This window comes from Lactuca saligna, chromosome 3, assembly GCF_052625555.1.
Source record: "Lactuca saligna cultivar CGN05327 chromosome 3, ASM5262555v1, whole genome shotgun sequence".
Taxonomy (NCBI): Eukaryota; Viridiplantae; Streptophyta; class Magnoliopsida; order Asterales; family Asteraceae; genus Lactuca; species Lactuca saligna.
This window is the reverse complement of record NC_136419.1, coordinates 92,150,800-92,161,643: the sequence shown is the minus strand read 5'-3', so window position 1 is coordinate 92,161,643 and position 10,844 is coordinate 92,150,800.

Below are 10,844 nucleotides of genomic sequence, written 5' to 3'. Positions count from 1 at the left end.
AAGAGTTGATGCTTAACGACCCAACGGATGTGCATGATAACCTTGATGGACTTGAGTTGGGTTAACATGCTTTGAGGTTTCCTAATCAAGAGTTAATGCTTAAAGACCCAAGGGATGTGCATGATAACCTTGATGGACTAGAGTTGGGTTAACATGCTTTGAGGTTTCCTAATCAAGAGTTGATTCTTACCAACCCAAGGGATGTGCATGATAATCTTGAGGGACTAGAGTTGGGTTAACATGCTTTGAGGTTTCCTAATCAACAATTGATGCTTAACGACCCAAGGGATGTGCATGATAACCTTGATGGACTAGAGTTGGGTTAACATGCTTTGAGGTTTCCTAATCAAGAGTTGATGCTTAACGACCCAACGGATGTGCATGATAACCTTGATGGACTAGAGTTGGGTTAACATGCTTTGAGGTTTCCTAATCAAGAGTTAATGCTTAAAGACCCAAGGGATGTGCATGATAACCTTGATGGACTAGAGTTGGGTTAACATGCTTTGAGGTTTCCTAATCAAGAGTTGATGCTTAACGACCCAAGGGATGTGCATGATAACCTTGATGGACTAGAGTTGGGTTAACATGCTTTGAGGGTTATATCGTTGAAATCAATGCTCTCAATCTTTTATCTTTTCACACAATTGGATATTAACTTTTTTGTTTAGTTTAAACACATGCAGGCGAAAATACTTCTGCTCTGGAGAAAAAATGTTGTGCCGGACAAGAAGCCAACATAGGGTTTAGGGTTATATCGTTGAAATCAATGCTCCTAATATTTTATGTCTTCACACAATTGAATATTAACTTTTTTGTTTTTTTTAAAAACATGCAGGGATGTGCATGATAACCTTGATGGACTAGATTTGGGTTAACATGCTTGGAGCTTTCCTAATCAAGAGTTGATGCTTAACAACCCAAGGGATGTGCATGATAACCTTGATGGACTAGAGTTGGGTTAACATGCTTTGAGGTTTCCTAATCAAGAGTTAATGCTTAAAGACCCAAGGGATGTGCATGATAACCTTGATGGACTAGAGTTGGGTTAACATGCTTTCAGGTTTCCTAATCAAGAGTTGATGCTTAACGACCCTAGGGATGTGCATGATAACCTTGATGGACTAGAGTTGGGGTAACATGCTTTGAGGTTTCCTAATCAAGAGTTGATGCTTAAGGACCCAAGGGATGTGCATGATAACCTTGATGGACTAGAGTTGGGTTAACATGCTTTGAGGGTTGTATCATTGAAATCAATGCTCTCAATCTTTTATCTTTTCACAGAATTGGATATTAACTTTTTTGTTTAGTTTAAACACATGCAGGCGAAAATACTTCGGCTCTGGATAAAAAATGTTGTGCCGGACAAGAAGCCAACATAGGGTTTAGGGTTTAGGGTTTAGGGTTATATCGTTGAAATCAATGCTCCTAATATTTTATGTTTTCACACAATTGAATATTAACTTTTTTGTTTTGTTTAAAAACATGCAGGGATGTGCATGATAACCTTGATGGACTAGAGTTGAGTTAACATGCTTGGAGGTTTCCTAATCAAGAGTTGATGCTTAACGATCCAACGGATGTGCATGATAACCTTGATGGACTAGAGTTGGGTTAACATGCTTTGAGGTTTCCTAATCAAGAGCTAATGCTTAAAGACCCAAGGGATGTGCATGATAACCTTGATGGACTAGAGTTGGGTTAACATGCTTTGAGGTTTCCTAATCAAGAGTTGATTCTTACCAACCCAAGGGATGTGCATGATAACCTTGATGGACTAGAGTTGGGTTAACATGCTTTGAGGTTTCCTAATCAAGAGTTGATGCTTAACGACCCAAGGGATGTGCATGATAACCTTGATGGACTAGAGTTGGGTTAACATGCTTTGAGGGTTATATCGTTGAAATCAATGCTCTCAATCTTTTATCTTTTCACACAATTGGATATTAACTTTTTTGTTTAGTTTAAACACATGCAGGCGAAAATACTTCTGCTCTGGATAAAAAATGTTGTGCCGGACAAGAAGCCAACATAGGGTTTAGGGTTTAGGGTTTAGGGTTATATCGTTGAAATCAATGCTCCTAATATTTTATGTCTTCACACAATTGAATATTAACTTTTTTGTTTTTTTTTAAAAACATGCAGGGATGTGCATGATAACCTTGATGGACTAGAGTTGGGTTAACATGCTTGGAGCTTTCCTAGTCAAGAGTTGATGCTTAACAACCCAAGGGATGTGCAGGATAACCTTGATGGACTCGAGTTGGGTTAACACGCTTTGAGGTTTCCTTATCAAGAGTTAATGCTTAAAGACCCAAGGGATGTGCATGATAACCTTGATGGACTAGAGTTGGGTTAACATGCTTTGAGGTTTCCTAATCAAGAGTTGATTCGTAACAACCCAAGGGATGTGCATGATAACCTTGAAGGACTAGAGTTGGGTTAACATGCTTTGAGGTTTCCTAATCAACAGTTGATGCTTATCGACCCAAGGGATGTGCATGATAACCTTGATGGACTAGAGTTTGGTTAACATGCTTTGAGGTTTCCTAATCAAGAGTTGATGCTTAACAACCCAACGGATGTGCATGATAACCTTGATGGACTAGAGTTGGGTTAACATGCTTTGAGGTTTCTTAATCAAGAGTTGATTCTTAACAACCCAAGGGATGTGCATGATAACCTTGATAGACTAGAGTTGGGTTAACATGCTTTGAGGTTACCTAATCAAGAGTGGATGCTTAACGACCCAAGGGATGTGCATGATAATCTTGATGGAGTATAGTTGGGTTAACATGCTTTGAGGTTCTGAATCAAGAGTTGATGCTTAACGACCCAAGGGATGTGCATGATAACCTTGATGGACTAGAGTTGGGTTAACATGCTTTGAGGTTTGCTAATCAAGAGTTGATGCTTAACGACCCAAGGGATGTGCATGATAACCTTGATGTACTAGAGTTGGGTTAACGTGCTTTGAGGTTTCCTAATCAAGAGTTAATGCTTAAAGACCCAAGGGATGTGCATGATAACTTTGATGGACAAGAGTTGGGTTAACATGCTTTGAGGTTTCCTAATCAAGAGTTGATACTTAACGACCCAAGGGATGTGCATGATAACCTTGATGGACTAGAGTTGGGGTAACATGCTTTGAGGTTTCCTAATCAAGAGTTGATGCTTAACGACCCAAGGGATGTGCATGATAACCTTGATGGACTAGAGTTGGGTTAACATGCTTTGAGGGTTATATCGTTGAAATCAATGCTCTCAATCTTTTATCTTTTCACACAATTGGATATTAACTTTTTTGTTTAGTTTAAACACATGCAGGCGAAAATACTTCGGCTCTGGATAAAAAATGTTGTGCCGGACAAGAAGCCAACATAGGGTTTAGGGTTTAGGGTTTAGGGTTATATCGTTGAAATCAATGCTCCTAATATTTTTTTAAAAACATGCAGGGATGTGCATGATAACCTTGATGGACTAGAGTTGGGTTAACATGCTTGGAGGTTTCCTAATCAAGAGTTGATGCTTAACAACCCAAGGGATGTGCATGATAACCTTGATGGACTAGAGTTGGGTTAACATGCTTTGAGGTTTCCGAATCAAGAGTTAATGCTTAAAGACCCAAGGGATGTGCATGATAACCTTGATGGACTAGAGTTGGGTTAACATGCTTTGAGGTTTCCTAATCAAGAGTTGATTCTTAACAACCCAAGGGATGTGCATGATAACCTTGATGGACTAGAGTTGGGTTAACATGCTTTGAGGTTTCCTAATCAACAGTTGATGCTTATCGACCCAAGGGATGTGCATGATAACCTTGATGGACTAGAGTTGGGTTAACATGCTTTGAGGTTTCCTAATCAAGAGTTGATACTTAACGACCCAACGGATGTACAAGATAACCTTGATGGACTAGAGTTGGGTTAACATGCTTTGAGGTTTCCTAATCAAGAGTTGATTCTTAACAACCCAAGGGATGTGCATGATAACCTTGATGGACTAGAGTCGGGTTAACATGCTTTGAGGTTTCCTAATCAAGAGTTGATGCTTAACGACCCAAAGGATGTGCATGATAATCTTGATGGAGTAGAGTTGGGTTAACATGCTTTGAGGTTCTGAATCAAGGGTTGATGCTTAACGACCCAAGGGATGTGCATGATAACCTTGATGGACTAGAGTTGGGTTAACATGCTTTGAGGTTTGCTAATCAAGAGTTGATGCTTAACGACCCAAGGGATGTGCATGATAACCTTGATGGAGTAGAGTTGGGTTAACATGCTTTGAGGTTTCCTAATCAAGAGTTAATGCTTAAAGACCCAAGGGATGTGCATGATAACCTTGATGGACTAGAGTTGGGTTAACATGCTTTGAGGTTTCCTAATCAACAGTTATTGCTTAACGACCCAAGGGATGTGCATGATAACCTTGATGGACTAGAGTTGGGTTAACATGCTTTGAGGGTTATATCGTTGAAATCAATGCTCTCAATCTTTTATCTTTTCACACAATTCGACATTAACTTTTTTGTTTAGTTTAAAAACATGCAGGTGAAAATGCTTCGGCTCTGGATAAAAAATGTTGTGCCGGACAAGAAGCCAACATAGGGTTTAGGGTTATATCGTTGAAATTAATGCTCCCAATATTTTATGTTTTCACACAATTGAATATTAACTTTTTTGCTTCGTTTAAAAACATGCAGGGATGTGTATGATAACCTTGATGGACTAGAGTTGAGTTAACATGCTTGGAGGTTTCCTAATCAAGAGTTGATGCTTAACGACCCAACGGATGTGCATGATAACCTTGATGGACTAGAGTTGGGTTAACATGCTTTCAGGTTTCCTAATCAAGAGTTAATGCTTAAAGACCCAAGGGATGTGCATGATAACCTTGATGGACTAGAGTTGGGTTAACATGCTTTGAGGTTTCCTAATCAAGAGTTGATTCTTAACAACCCAAGGGATGTGCATGATAACCTTGATGGACTACAGTTGGGTTAACATGCTTTGAGGTTTCCTAATCAACAGTTGATGCTTAACGACCCAAGGGATGTGCATGATAACCTTGATGGACTAGAGTTGGGTTAACATGCTTTGAGGTTTCCTAATCAAGAGTTGAGGCTTAACGACCCAACGGATGTGCATGATAACCTTGATGGACTAGAGTTGGGTTAACATACTTTGAGGTTTCCTAATCAAGAGTTGATTCTTAACAACCCAAGGGATGTGTATGATAACCTTGATGGACTAGAGTTGGGTTAACATGCTTTGAGGTTTCCTAATCAAGAGTGGATGCTTAGCGACCCAAGGGATGTGCATGATAATCTTGATGGACTAGAGTTGGGTTAACATGCTTTGAGGTTCTGAATCAAGAGTTGATGCTTAACGACCCAAGGGATGTGCATGATAACCTTGATGGACTAGAATTGGGTTAACATGCTTTGAGGTTTTCTAATCAAGAGTTGATGCTTAACGACCCAAGGGATGTGCATGATAACCTTGATGTACAAGAGTTGGGTTAACATGCTTTGAGGTTTCCTAATCAAGAGTAAATGCTTAAAGACCCAAGGGATGTGCATGATAACCTTGATGGACTAGAGTTGGGTTAACATGCTTTGAGGTTTCCTAATCAAGAGTTGATGCTTAACGACCCAAGGGATGTGCATGATAACCTTGATGGACTAGAGTTGGGTTAACATGCTTTGAGGTTTCCTAATCAAGAGTGGATGCTTAACGACCCAAGGGATGTGCATGATAATCTTGATGGAGTAGAGTTGGGTTAACATGCTTTGAGGTTCTGAATCAAGAGTTGATGCTTAACGACCCAAGGGATGTGCATGATAACCTTGATGGACTAGAGTAGGGTTAACATGCTTTGAGGTTTTCTAATCAAGAGTTGATGCTTAACGACCCAAGGGATGTGCATGATAACCTTGATGTACTAGAGTTGGGTTAACATGCTTTGAGGTTTCCTAATCAAGAGTTGATGCTTAAAGACCCAAGGGATGTGCATGATAACCTTGATGGACTAGAGTTGGGTTAACATGCTTTGAGGTTTCCTAATCAAGAGTTGATTCTTAACAACCCAAGGGATGTGCATGATAACCTTGATGGACTAGAGTTGGGTTAACATGCTTTGAGGTTTCCTGATCAACAGTTGATGCTTATCGACCCAAGGGATGTGCATGATAACCTTGATGGACTAGAGTTGGGTTAACATGCTTTGAGGTTTCCTAATCAAGAGTTGATGCTTAACGACCCAACGGATGTGCATGATAACCTTGATGGACTAGAGTTGGGTTAACATGCTTTGAGGTTTCCTAATCAAGAGTTGATTCTTAACAACCCAAGGGATGTGCATGATAACCTTGATGGACTAGAGTCGGGTTAACATGCTTTGAGGTTTCCTAATCAAGAGTTGATGCTTAACGACCCAAAGGATGTGCATGATAATCTTGATGCAGTAGAGTTGGGTTAACATGCTTTGAGGTTCTGAATCAAGGGTTGATGCTTAACGACCCAAGGGATGTGCATGATAACCTTGATGGACTAGAGTTGGGTTAACATGCTTTGAGGTTTCCTAATCAAGAGTTGATGCTTAACGACCCAAGGGATGTGCATGACAACCTTGATGGGGTAGAGTTGGGTTAACATGCTTTGAGGTTTCCTAATCAAGAGTTAATGCTTAAAGACCCAAGGGATGTGCATGATAACCTTGATGGACTAGAGTTGGGTTAACATGCTTTGAGGTTTCCTAATCAAGAGTTGATGCTTAACGACCCAAGGGATGCGCATGATAACCTTTGAAATCAATGCTCTCAATCTTTTATATTTTCACACAATTGGACATTAACTTTTTTGTTTAGTTTAAAAACATGCAGGTGAAAATGCTTCGGCTCTGGATAAAAAATGTTGTGCCGGACAAGAAGCCAAAATAGGGTTTAGGGTTTAGGGTTTAGGGTTATATCGTTGAAATTAATGCTCCCAATATTTTATGTTTTCACACAATTGAATATTAACTTTTTTGCTTTGTTTAAAAACATGCAGGGATCTGCATGATAACCTTGATGGACTAGAGTTGAGTTAACATGCTTGGAGGTTTCCTAATCAAGAGTTGATGCTTAACGACCCAACGGATGTGCATGATAACCTTGATGGACTAGAGTTAGGTTAACATGCTTTGAGGTTTCCTAATCAAGAGTTAATGCTTAAAGACCCAAGGGATGTGCATGATAACCTTGATGGACTAGAGTTGGGTTAACATGCTTTGAGGTTTCCTAATCAAGAGTTGATTCTTAACAACCCAAGGGATGTGCATGATAACCTTGATGGACTACAGTTGGGTTAACATGCTTTGAGGTTTCCTAATCAACAGTTGATGCTTAACGACCCAAGGGATGTGCATGATAACCTTGATGGACTAGAGTTGGGTTAACATGCTTTGAGGTTTCCTAATCAAGAGTTGATGCCTAACGACCCAACGGATGTGCATGATAACCTTGATGGACTAGAGTTGGGTTAACATACTTTGAGGTTTCCTAATCAAGAGTTGATTCTTAACAACCCAAGGGATGTGTATGATAACCTTGATCGACTAGAGTTGGGTTAACATGCTTTGAGGTTTCCTAATCAAGAGTGGATGCTTAACGACCCAAGGGATGTGCATGATAATCTTGATGGACTAGAGTTGGGTTAACATGCTTTGAGGTTCTGAATCAAGAGTTGATGCTTAACGACCCAAGGGATGTGCATGATAACCTTGATGGACTAGAGTTGGGTTAACATGCTTTGAGGTTTTCTAATCAAGAGTTGATTCTTAACGACCCAAGGGATGTGCATGATAACCTTGATGTACAAGAGTTGGGTTAACATGCTTTGAGGTTTCCTAATCAAGAGTAAATGCTTAAAGACCCAAGGGATGTGCATGATAATCTTGATGGAGTAGAGTTGGGTTAACATGCTTTGAGGTTCTGAATCAAGAGTTGATGCTTAACGACCCAAGGGATGTGCATGATAACCTTGATGGACTAGAGTAGCGTTAACATGCTTTGAGGTTTTCTAATCAAGAGTTGATGCTTAACGACCCAAGGGATGTGCATGATAACCTTGATGTACTAGAGTTGGGTTAACATGCTTTGAGGTTTCCTAATCAAGAGTTGATGCTTAACGACCCAAGGGATGTGCATGATAACCTTGATGGACTAGAGTTGGGTTAACATGCTTTGAGGTTTCCTAATCAAGAGTTGATTCTTAACAACCCAAGGGATGTGCATGATAACCTTGATGGACTAGAGTTGGGTTAACATGCTTTGAGGTTTCCTAATCAACAGTTGATGCTTATCGACCCAAGGGATGTGCATGATAACCTTGATGGACTAGAGTTGGGTTAACATGCTTTGAGGTTTCCTAATCAAGAGTTGATTCTTAACAACCCAAGGGATGTGCATGATAACCTTGATGGACTAGAGTTGGGTTAACATGCTTTGACGTTTCCTGATCAACAGTTGATGCTTATCGACCCAAGGGTTGTGCATGATAACCTTGATGGACTAGAGTTGGGTTAACATGCTTTGAGGTTTCCTAATCAAGAGTTGATGCTTAACGACCCAACGGATGTGCATGATAATCTTGATGCAGTAGAGTTGGGTTAACATGCTTTGAGGTTCTGAATCAAGGGTTGATGCTTAACGACCCAAGGGATGTGCATGATAACCTTGATGGACTAGAGTTGGGTTAACATGCTTTGAGGTTTCCTAATCAAGAGTTGATGCTTAACGACCCAAGGGATGTGCATGACAACCTTGATGGAGTAGAGTTGGGTTAACATGCTTTGAGGTTTCCTAATCAAGAGTTAATGCTTAAAGACCCAAGGGATGTGCATGATAACCTTGATGGACTAGAGTTGGGTTAACATGCTTTGAGGTTTCCTAATCAAGAGTTGATGCTTAACGACCCAAGGGATGCGCATGATAACCTTTGAAATCAATGCTCTCAATCTTTTATATTTTCACACAATTGGACATTAACTTTTTTGTTTAGTTTAAAAACATGCAGGTGAAAATGCTTCGGCTCTGGATAAAAAATGTTGTGCCGGACAAGAAGCCAAAATAGGGTTTAGGGTTTAGGGTTTAGGGTTATATCGTTGAAATTAATGCTCCCAATATTTTATGTTTTCACACAATTGAATATTAACTTTTTTGCTTTGTTTAAAAACATGCAGGGATCTGCATGATAACCTTGATGGACTAGAGTTGAGTTAACATGCTTGGAGGTTTCCTAATCAAGAGTTGATGCTTAACGACCCAACGGATGTGCATGATAACCTTGATGGACTAGAGTTAGGTTAACATGCTTTGAGGTTTCCTAATCAAGAGTTAATGCTTAAAGACCCAAGGGATGTGCATGATAACCTTGATGGACTAGAGTTGGGTTAACATGCTTTGAGGTTTCCTAATCAAGAGTTGATTCTTAACAACCCAAGGGATGTGCATGATAACCTTGATGGACTACAGTTGGGTTAACATGCTTTGAGGTTTCCTAATCAACAGTTGATGCTTAACGACCCAAGGGATGTGCATGATAACCTTGATGGACTAGAGTTGGGTTAACATGCTTTGAGGTTTCCTAATCAAGAGTTGATGCCTAACGACCCAACGGATGTGCATGATAACCTTGATGGACTAGAGTTGGGTTAACATACTTTGAGGTTTCCTAATCAAGAGTTGATTCTTAACAACCCAAGGGATGTGTATGATAACCTTGATCGACTAGAGTTGGGTTAACATGCTTTGAGGTTTCCTAATCAAGAGTGGATGCTTAACGACCCAAGGGATGTGCATGATAATCTTTATGGACTAGAGTTGGGTTAACATGCTTTGAGGTTCTGAATCAAGAGTTGATGCTTAACGACCCAAGGGATGTGCATGATAACCTTGATGGACTAGAGTTGGGTTAACATGCTTTGAGGTTTTCTAATCAAGAGTTGATTCTTAACGACCCAAGGGATGTGCATGATAACCTTGATGTACAAGAGTTGGGTTAACATGCTTTGAGGTTTCCTAATCAAGAGTAAATGCTTAAAGACCCAAGGGATGTGCATGATAATCTTGATGGAGTAGAGTTGGGTTAACATGTTTTGAGGTTCTGAATCAAGAGTTGATGCTTAACGACCCAAGGGATGTGCATGATAACCTTGATGGACTAGAGTAGCGTTAACATGCTTTGAGGTTTTCTAATCAAGAGTTGATGCTTAACGACCCAAGGGATGTGCATGATAACCTTGATGTACTAGAGTTGGGTTAACATGCTTTGAGGTTTCCTAATCAAGAGTTGATGCTTAACGACCCAAGGGATGTGCATGATAACCTTGATGGACTAGAGTTGGGTTAACATGCTTTGAGGTTTCCTAATCAAGAGTTGATTCTTAACAACCCAAGGGATGTGCATGATAACCTTGATGGACTAGAGTTGGGTTAACATGCTTTGAGGTTTCCTAATCAACAGTTGATGCTTATCGACCCAAGGGATGTGCATGATAACCTTGATGGACTAGAGTTGGGTTAACATGCTTTGAGGTTTCCTAATCAAGAGTTGATTCTTAACAACCCAAGGGATGTGCATGATAACCTTGATGGACTAGAGTTGGGTTAACATGCTTTGACGTTTCCTGATCAACAGTTGATGCTTATCGACCCAAGGGTTGTGCATGATAACCTTGATGGACTAGAGTTGGGTTAACATGCTTTGAGGTTTCCTAATCAAGAGTTGATGCTTAACGACCCAACGGATGTGCATGATAATCTTGATGCAGTAGAGTTGGGTTAACATGCTTTGAGGTTCTGA